Consider the following 10,058-nt stretch of genomic DNA (forward strand, 5'->3'; position numbering starts at 1 on the left):
TGTGTAATCATCTGGTATATTTTTCACTTTATGGTATATTTTAAATATTGTACTACATTAATATGCCGAATGCAGTCCTTGGTATATTTTTAGTATTATTGCGGTATATTAATTTGTTATATTTTAAAGGTAATACCACACTTTTCGGTCTTAGTTCCTTTGCCCGACAATCTGGTATGTTTTTCACAATACCAATATACCAAATATATCCGTTGATATATTTATAGTATTTTATTGGTATATTAATTTGATATATTTTAAAATTAATACCAACCACACTATTTAGCATTTATTCACAATAGTCAAGCCCTCTCGTCAGTAGTTTTCTAACTTGTTTTTTAATATAATTATTCTTACGTTTTGGAATTCCTTGCTTCATATCTGTAGTATTCAAAGCACTGCTAAATTGATTTACTTTCGAAATGAAATTGCTCAGTTTTGCGTTGCAGTTGGTTATTTCATTGTTGAACTCACAAAATAGAGTGGCATATATAGGTTATTTGTAATTACTCAGCAGCAAACATAAAACTCAATTTCTGTGGCACAGAAATACATAATTTACGACACCAAGACAAGAGGCAATCTATTTGTAGTTTGGTTTATATATTTATTTATTTGTATTTGCCTCGATTTATGAAGCACTCGATTTTAATTAAAATACATAACGAAAAATTATATTTCAAAATTTTAAATCTTATTTCAAGTTATTTTTTTGCCTAGAAAAGTTTAATTTCAAAAATAAACAAACTTGAATTTTCTGTATTTTTTACCGAATTGTCACTTCAATATTTTTGTGGCTTAAGTTGTCAAATGCATTTCGATGGCAATTGAATTGTTATAATTTCATTGTATTAAAATTTACATTTACATGCAATATATTCAGAAATATTTAATTGAAGTAACAAATTGATTTCCCATAGTCTGCAAAAATTCCCCCATTTTTTTCCTTAGCTTAATTTAATCTTTTTCTGTGAAATATTATCGAAATTATTTGTTATTTCATTGTTTTCCTCTTTCCAAATGAATCTGGCAAAATCGATGTAAGGATAAGCTTTGCCCAGTTTTCATTGCTTAATCTTTTTCTATGAAACGGTTTTCAAAATGTCTAATTTAAATATCCAAATTGCTGTTCCATATGCTAGCTCTGTGTTTTTCCATTTTCCATTTTATGCTAGCAGCGTAGATAAATGCAAAGGATAAGCTGTGTTGAAATTTTCTTACTAATTCCCCATGCTTAAACAGAAAAAGTTTTGTATTTGATTTGAATATTCTAAATTGATATTCCATAGTTGTTGTTTTTTTTTTTTATTTTGCAAAATATTTTAAATCTGCTTTTGAATAACTAAAATCGTTTTCTAAATTTCACAACAGAGAGAGAGAGAGAGAGAGAGAGAGAGAGAGCTGGGCGAGATTCAATGATAATAGTTGATATTTTCATTGGCCAGCTGGATTAGAGGATGCAGCGTGCTATAGCTTGTGGAAGTTGCAGTTGCACTTGGAGACGGAGACAGAGACGAAGACGGAGTTGAAGTCGTTGAAGTGCTGCTTCTCGTACTCAAGGTTGACTTGACTTGAGCACTTTGCCGAGGGCTACTCGATGCTGCCTCACTTGCCACTTGGCTGTGGCTTTCGACTTCACTCCCAGCTTCATCCTCCATCCTGCTGCTCTCTCTCTCTCCCTCTCACTCTCCGAGCATCTCTGGTTTCCGCTTCCGTTGAACTCGCAACTCACCTGTGCGCACATTGAATACTTGCAACTGCTGTTGCTGCTGCTGTTGTTGCAACAGGCGATGGCGTTGGCGTTGGCGTTTACGTTGCGAATCTGTTTCTTTAGCTGTCATTTACACAGTTTTGCAAACACATATATACATATATGCAAGTTAATAATTAATTTTGTTGTGTGCACTCTTGTTTTAACATTTGTATTCGCTTTAAAAAAAAAAGAAAAAATCGTTGAACGTACGTCGAATTATATGTATTGCAATTTGTAGAGGGGAAAAACGAGGGAGATCGCGACGATGTGTTGGCTTTGCTCAAATTGGCCGGCAACCGCGTCAAAGCGACCGCAAAACTAGCTAAAACGGCTAAAAACGGAACACACGCGATTCTCGCAGCCGACGGCGACCGCAAAAAAGCCAAACTGCAACAGCAGCAGCAACATTAACGGCAACAGCAACAGCAGCAACATCAACGGCAGCAGCAACAAAGTGGTCAATCAGCCGGCAAAAATCACTCGAACGCACCGCACACACACACCGCACACACACACACACACACATATGGCGCGTGGCACGTGGCACAACGAGCAAAAAAAAAAAAATAACAAAGCAGTTGCTTTGACTCTGGGGGAATCCCACGCAAAATAAAACCCGAGAACAAGTCAACTGACAATTAGCCAAGTGGCACGAGGCACGCTTTTGCTTTTTTGCCGCCTTTTCAATTGCTGTTGCCGAATGTTGCTGTTGCTCACTGTTTACTGTTGCTGGCTGCTGGTTGCTGGTTGCTGCTGTCGTCGCGTTATTTGCCCAAGTTTAGTTTTGTAGTTTTGATCTTGCGCACGTGTTTTCTTCTTTCTTTTTGTATTTCAAAGAGTATATTTTGCATCCGCATCCGGTACCCGGTACTGATGTCAACAAGCTACCACACGCAACTAATTCAAAAAATCCAGCGAACGGATTACGGACAACATTGCTGCCGTCTGCTTTTGCTGCTGCTGCTTCTGCTGCTGCTGCCGCTGCTGTTGGCAGCAGAAGGCTCAGCAGCAGCAGCAAAAGCCGAACACGTTTCGTTCGTTCGTTCGTTCGTTGCGTTCGGCTTTTCGCATACGAAGCCTCGCATCGAAGCGCACGATTTGCAGTCAACATCGGCTGTTGCTTCGTCTGCTGTTTCGTCTCCTCTTCGTTGGCACGTTCGGCACGCGTTCGCTTCTCGTTCGCTTGTCGTTCGCTTGGCATCGTTGTCGTCCGCCTCAGTCGTGGGCCATCGACGACAACGTCAGCACGTGGCCCGGCAAAATGCAGCTGCCATCTTCCATGTACCACGCTCTCGTTCTCTTCCCTCCCTTTCCTATCTCTCTCTCTCTCTGCTTTACGCTGACAGTCACTCCTCCGACTGTGTGTGTGTGTGTGTGTGTGGGCATGTGTATTAATGTGTTGTGCGTATTATTTAAAAAGGCAGCTTAACCTGCTTTTGTGACCTTTTCCCCAGATTTGTCCATTTGTATCGATGTTGCGTTGTGCTGTTTGCGTGTGTGTGTGTGTGGAGCCAGCCAAACTGATGGAAATCCAACTGCAGATGAATCAGCTTCAATATCTGCATATGTCTGTGTGTGTGTGTCGACTGGGTGAATGTGTGTGTGTGTGCGTGTGTTGATAAATGAGTTTTTATTTTGATTTTATTCACTGTTTACCTTTGGCATTTTTGCATATACCAACTGTAAATTTTTCAGCACGTGTGAACGTGTGTGTGTTTGTGTGTGTGTGAGTGCCATTGAAATGCCCAAATGGTTTTCAATTTATTAGCAATCAGTGGAGCTAACAGTTAAAAACAATATTGTTGGTCAGTCTCGAACAAAGAGCATCCAAAGGGGGGAAGCGGAGGCGGAGACGGAGGCAGAGGCAGAGGGAACTGCAGTTTGACACTGAGTGAGTGAACTGCTCTCCCTTCCCTTCCCTTCCCTTCCCTTCCCTTCCCTTCCCTCTCTACTCTTGGGGCAACATTCGTTTCGCCTCCCCGAAGACGCTCAATTGCCAGAGTTGACACCATTTAATTATTGTCTGACAGTTGTAGTTAACTAACTCACTATAAGAGCACTCGTTGTCCTCAATTTCCACGCTTAAATTTTGGCAGTCGACGGGCGGTGAATGGTGCGGGGGTGGGCGGGGTGTGCACAGATTTTATTGTCCTAACAAAGTGGATGCTGGTGAAAGCGCTGTAATTGAAATGTTGAATGATAATTAAGCTACGATTAGCTTGACGCAACACCAGACAGAGGAGATCGAAGAGTGTCTCAGGGAGAAGATGTTGTTCACCATCATATCATATATTTACCCTAATAATGCCCAAGGGTCTTCGAAGAGATTTAAACTGAAAATAGTTACTTAAATAGCCGAGGCGTCCGTCTGTCCGTCCGTCTGTGCGTATGAACACCTAGATCTCAGAGACTATAAGAGTTAGAGCTATAACGTTTTGCGTCAGTATTTGTTATGTTTGTACGCAAATCAAATTTGTTTCAAATTTTTGCCATGCCCATTTTCGCCCCTCAAATCGCATCGAATCTGAAATTTGGTATAATATTAACTATAGTTTATGTTCATATATTTATTTTTGGTATTTGGCTACCAATCTAGAATATTTTGCTCTGCATAGTATATTTTAAGTTTTGGTATATTTTTAAAAACTAATACGAAACTTTTGTGTCTTAGTTGCTTTGGCTGTCCATCTAGTATATTTTGCACTATTTGCTATATAATCAATATACCAGACCTTTGGTATATTCATAGTATTTTTGTGGTATATTTTAAAGTTAATACCGTACTGGTATATTTTCACTTTATGGTATATTTCATAAGTAGTACTATTAATATACCAAATATACACGTGGTATATTTATAGTATTTTATCGGTAATTTGGTATATTTTAAAATTACGCAAAATGAGTAGCGAGTATCTCACAATCGAGCACACTCGACTGTTACTTTCTTAGTTGTTTTCTACTCACATTTGGCTTAAAGTTTCTCCTTTCATATTTATAGCTTTTTTGTTTTCTTAAATTTTACTTTACTGTGATACATTTTAAAATGCGAATTTTCATTATGCCGCTTTCAACACGAAAAAAAAAAAACAATTCATTATGTTGTAGTTTTGTATTCCTTTTAAGGCATCATTTGTTTCATCCCTAGAGTGTTATCAGCTGACAGAGTTTCCGAGCTTGCGACTCTATTTTACAGTTTTAGTAGTTGCTTCAGTGTTGCTTACTTGCAGTTTGTGTTGCAGGTGTTTTTAGCACTTACCGAAAGCGTTCTCTTCGCATCGTTCGCATCGACTCTCATTTGGTTAACATGGCTGCTGTTGTTAATATAGGCTTGTCCAACATGTTTCCCTTCTTCTCTTTCTCTCTGTGTGTGTTGCTCTATGTTGTTGCATTTTGCCTGAGGAAAAGATCATCAGAGATGTGGGGAATGTGTTGGACACGAAACGAGAGCATGTCTGGCATTTTCTGGCCATAATTCGCTCAACATCCGATATGACCGCAAAACGGCAAATTGGTCAAGTCGGTTGCCATGTTCCCCCTGAAAAAAGAAGAAGAAGGCAGCTCCTCTCTCACTTCTCTCCTTCGAGACGGAGTTGTAGATGGAGTCGGAGTTGTTCCAAGTCCTTTTACTCTTTCTCTCTCTCTTTCTGTGTGTGTGTGTGATGTCGATGCTGATGCTGATGCAAATGGCAGGAAATGCGTGATAACGACCAGCGACACACACACATACAGAGACACATATTGAAAATTTGAATGAATACAGAGTGTGACAGTGTGAGAGGAAGATGGGGAAGGGGAGAGGGGAGAGAGATAGAAATGGACCAGAGGCGATTGCCGAATGGAGGCAGAAGCCATTCTGATGGGTTTAGCTCTGACTCTGACTCTGACTCTCTCGCTCTGCTTCTGGTTCTGAGGATGTGTTGTGAAAGTGTCGACACCAGTTTTGGGCCAGTGCAAAACACATGCCACATGCCGCAGTCCGGTCGGGGAGGAAGAGGAAGAGAAGCTGCCTGGTATCGCGTCTGAATGTGAAGGAGCGAGCATAAAGAACCGCAAAATCATGAAATTGAAATGCAATAATGAAGGCTTCATGGTCGATCGCTCAAACACACACACACACACATACCCGAACACATACACACACACATACACACACTAAGGCAGACAGTTGGACTGTGTGGCAGCAATAGAAGCAACAGAATCATCGCCACCAGGAGGCAACAGGCAACAGTGTCAGAGACTCTGGGAGAAGGAGGCGACGTGCAATCGACACGGGCCACACACACATTGTATATGTGTATGTGTGTGTGTGACGACACCACAAAGTTGCCATATTTAAAGCATAAAAGCAACATTTCCGTTTGTCGCATGCCGAAGAGCACAAGGTGAAGACTAAGCACTGAGCACAGAGCTCAGACCAGAGGCCTACATGCGACTCTGTGTGTGTGTGGTAGTGTGTGTGTGTGTGCGTGCGCGTTGCAGTCATGTACAACATGCAACAAACGTGAGAAACTAAAATGAGTGCAATTTGTATGCCACGTTTAAGGCAACGGCAGCGGAGCTGTGCCACAAGGGGGCAGACACACACGATGCTGCTGCTGTGTGGCAGGCTGCGATGACTGTGGCAAGCAGACAGACGGACAGACGGACGGACGGACAGACGGACGGACGGATGCTGTGCTGTTGCCTGAACCCGCAGACAACTGAGAGACGCAAATGAAAGGCACCGCGGAGCCGAAAGCAAGGAGAAAGCCTGAAAGAAAGGGGGCCAAAGAGTAGCAAGTGGCATGTGGCATGTGGCAGGCAGCGGCATGTTCATCAACAGCCACTGCGCATCTTTCATTCTTTTTGACCAGAAACTCAGTTTTGCATCAATTGTCGCATAAATTATACAGATTAACACACACACACATGCTATATAATAAAATTAAATTTGCAGCAGTTGAGGAATAAAAGAGAAAAAAAGAGAGCAACAAAATTGCGATTGCAATTGCGATTGCGATTGATTTGTAATTTTCGTCTCCATTGTAAAATATTGCCATAGCTTTAAACGGTTTAAAAAGACATAACAAATTGAGGAAGCAGAATACCATAAATATAACTGAATGGAAACCGAGACGAGGACTAGAATTATGTAAAGTCAATATTGTAAATATTATAAGACAATTTTTCTGAAGTGAAAAACAAGTGTCGCAAAAAACTTTAAGCTAAAATCAAGGCATTAGCCTCATTTAACTTACGAAACAGGTAATGATATCAAGTTCTACAATATTTTTAATAAGAAAATTAAGTAAAATTTATGGAGAATGCTGGCAAGACTTTCGGATCGAGTTGCTCTAGCATGTGGAACAACTTTCTGTTGACTGATTTTAAATATTTTACGGAAGCAGAGGAAAAAAGGGGAAAAATAGTAGTGAAGCGAAAGGATGAGAGACAACAAAGGACGCTGCAACTTTAAAGTAACTGCCACGAATTGAAAACAATAAAGCAGAACAAATCAAAGGAATATTCTACTTATGAAAAGGAAGATTGATAAATTGTGGGGAATGGAGAGAATTTAGAGACAGTTTGACAATAATTTGGATAATTCTAGTTGATAGTCGGAAAGTTAAAAAATCGACTGCCTGATTTATTAACTGATTGATTAATGACCGACTGATTGATTGTGCAATTGCTAGACTGCTAGACTGACCGATTGTCCGATTGACTGACTGCATGATTGACCAACTTCCTGATTTACTAAGGGACTAACTAATGACTGACAACTTTTTCCCTGACCGACTGATTGATTGATAACAACTGATTGATTGACAAACTGTGTGACTGATGACTAACTGACTGATTGATGATAACTGATTGATTGATAAACTGTCTGACTTACAGACTGCAGACTGATTGACTGCTTGACTGCTTGACTGCTTGACTGACCGTTTGATTCACTAACTGATTGACTAATGACCAGTTGATTGATTCAGTGATTAATATCCGTCTGATTGACTGCCTCAATCATTGACTCTCTGCTTGACTGGCTGATTGAAAATAACTAATTGATCAACAATCTGTCTGACTGATGACAGAAGGATTGACGGCCGACCGATTGATTGCACGACTGACTGATTGACTGCATGAAGACTGACTAACTGACTGCTGACTGCTAACTAATTGATTGCTTGACTAACTGATTGAATAATGACTGCCTGATTGATTGTGTGATTGTCTGTCTGATTGACGACTTTCTGCTAAACTGACTAACTGATTGATTGATTGAAGATAAATAATTGATTAATAAACTCTCTGACTACCGACTGATTGACCGACTGACCGACTGACCGATTGTCATATTGATTACATGAAAGCTGACTGACTGATTGACTTGCGTCCGACTGTCTGACTGATTGATTGACTTAATTGCTGCAGCATTTTGTTGCAACTTTCAAGTTATGGTCTGGGAAATTAAAGACGCCAGGACAATCGCGTGTAATAGTCGGTAGAAGAATGCCTGCCAACAGAGCAGAGCACATGAAGGTAGCTGCCACAGCGTTTATGTCCCCTCCTGTCCCCTCCTATCCCCTCTTTCCTTTCACCGCTTTGCGTGTGTGCAGATCGTGCTCAAGTCTGTGAGGGGCACAACTCGACGCTAATGGCAATGGGGCTGACGGCAGTCTGTCCTCGCTGACATACACAAAACCGAAATCTAATTTAGTTTGTCAAGAGACACAGAACGAGAGGAAGGGAGAGAGGAAGAGAGGGGGCAGAGGGAGAGATTCGAGGCGGTCTACAGCTGTAGTTCTTCTTTGTGAGAGGCGTCGGCAGAATGCCGGTAGCTGCCGATGGAGACGGAGATGGAGGAACTGGAGCTGGTGGAACACATGCAACCGTAACGTTGCGGATGTGAATGCGGATACGGATGCGGTGGCTCAACTGTCTGTCACCCGATGATACTTTAAGCTGCACACACACACAAACACACACACACACACACACACACACACACCCGCACACACACACTAGCTCTGGGTGCCATAATTAAGGTGTCGCTTCCAACCTGCAGCCAAGGTTCCAAGTCTCTCTCTACATTTCCCCTTTTTATCTGTAGCAACCTGTGTGTTGCAATGGAAATGGCTTCTTTGCTGCAATTTCGGGGACTGCTGCTCGTTTAGCCCCGAGGCCAGTTCAATTGCCAAGTCGCCTCGCTTCCTCCTTCCCCTCTCCCCTTCCTCTCTCTCTCTCTCTCTCTCTCTGTGTAGATTACGCTGTCGCCTGCCTGCGACTATGAAAATGCCTGACAGCCGCCACAGCAGCAGCAGCAGCCAGAATCTAAAATTGCCAAGCAAAATGTGTGAGTTTGAAGTACGTGAAGAGGTGAATGGAATGGAACATACGAGTACTACTAACGGGTTATGGGATGGGATGGGGTAGGGATGGGATAGGGATAGAGGGAGGGGGACAACTGCGGGTTACGGCTCTCTGAGTGTTGCAAAAATATACTAAATATAAATGCACATAAAAATTCAATTTCTCTCTAAAGTGTAGCTAAGCATGTAATTGAATTTGTAATGGCGAATATCGTCGTCGACTTCTCCATTTCCCATTTCCATTTCCATTTCCTCTAGCATTTCACATACTACCATACTCGTAACCTCATCCAGTCGCCAAACCTCAACCCCTTAGCATTTCCATTTCGTTCCATTCTGTCGCGAAATGTCTCCATTGAGTGAGTGACTGACTCGACTAGCTCACTGACTGAATGACTGAATGACTGACTGACGTGCAGTCTGTCGTCTACATAGATCCATCCAGCACTCTCTCTACCTCTCCTCTTTATGCGAATGACTCACCAATAATATGTGTGTCTCTCCATCTCCATCTCCATCTCCATCTCTTCTTCCACCTCCTTCCACTCCTGTTTCAATCGTGTATGTGCAAGTTGACTCCAATTTCAATTCTGATTCCGTCGACGACTCTTACAACAAACATTCAATTTTTTTCCATTTTTTTTTGATAAAAATTGCAAAGCAAACACTGCCATCGGCTGGTTTGCATGAATTGTATTTCTAATAAGGAGCTCTCTCACTCCCTAACTTCAAATATAATAGTACTTAATGCAGTCTCAACTCTTTGCCATCAATTGAAGCTCAATTTACATATAAATTTGTGTACTTAACGCCCAGTTAAACGACATCTTCACTTGACGCTTCTAATTTGTGCCATTAGCCAGCAATCAATCACAAAAAAAAACGTCTTGTGAGTTGGCTGTTCATACATAATATTAAATAGATTTATTTAGCATAATTTTTCGGTCTTG

General features: G+C 41.4%; 1 protein-coding gene across 3 annotated transcripts in view; it reads right to left on the minus strand.

Annotated features, from left to right (window-relative positions):
• The window catches only part of LOC132795546 (chondroadherin), a 36,049-nt gene extending 26,308 nt beyond the window's left edge, over positions 1-9,741 (minus strand). The window contains exons 1-2 of one of the 3 annotated variants that reach the window (XM_060806337.1): positions 9,592-9,741; positions 5,013-5,150 (exon numbers count right to left, since the gene is read on the minus strand). The gene's annotated coding sequence lies outside the window, so the exon portion shown is untranslated. Of the gene's footprint in view, positions 1-1,732; positions 1,811-5,012; positions 5,151-9,591 lie in introns of those variants that run through there. The other 2 variants (XM_060806339.1, XM_060806338.1) reach the window with 2 other exon arrangements.
• Positions 9,742-10,058: the final 317 nt, after the last annotated feature.

The sequence above is a fragment of the Drosophila nasuta genome, chromosome X (assembly GCF_023558535.2).
Source record: "Drosophila nasuta strain 15112-1781.00 chromosome X, ASM2355853v1, whole genome shotgun sequence".
In the NCBI taxonomy this organism is placed as follows: domain Eukaryota; kingdom Metazoa; phylum Arthropoda; class Insecta; order Diptera; family Drosophilidae; genus Drosophila; species Drosophila nasuta.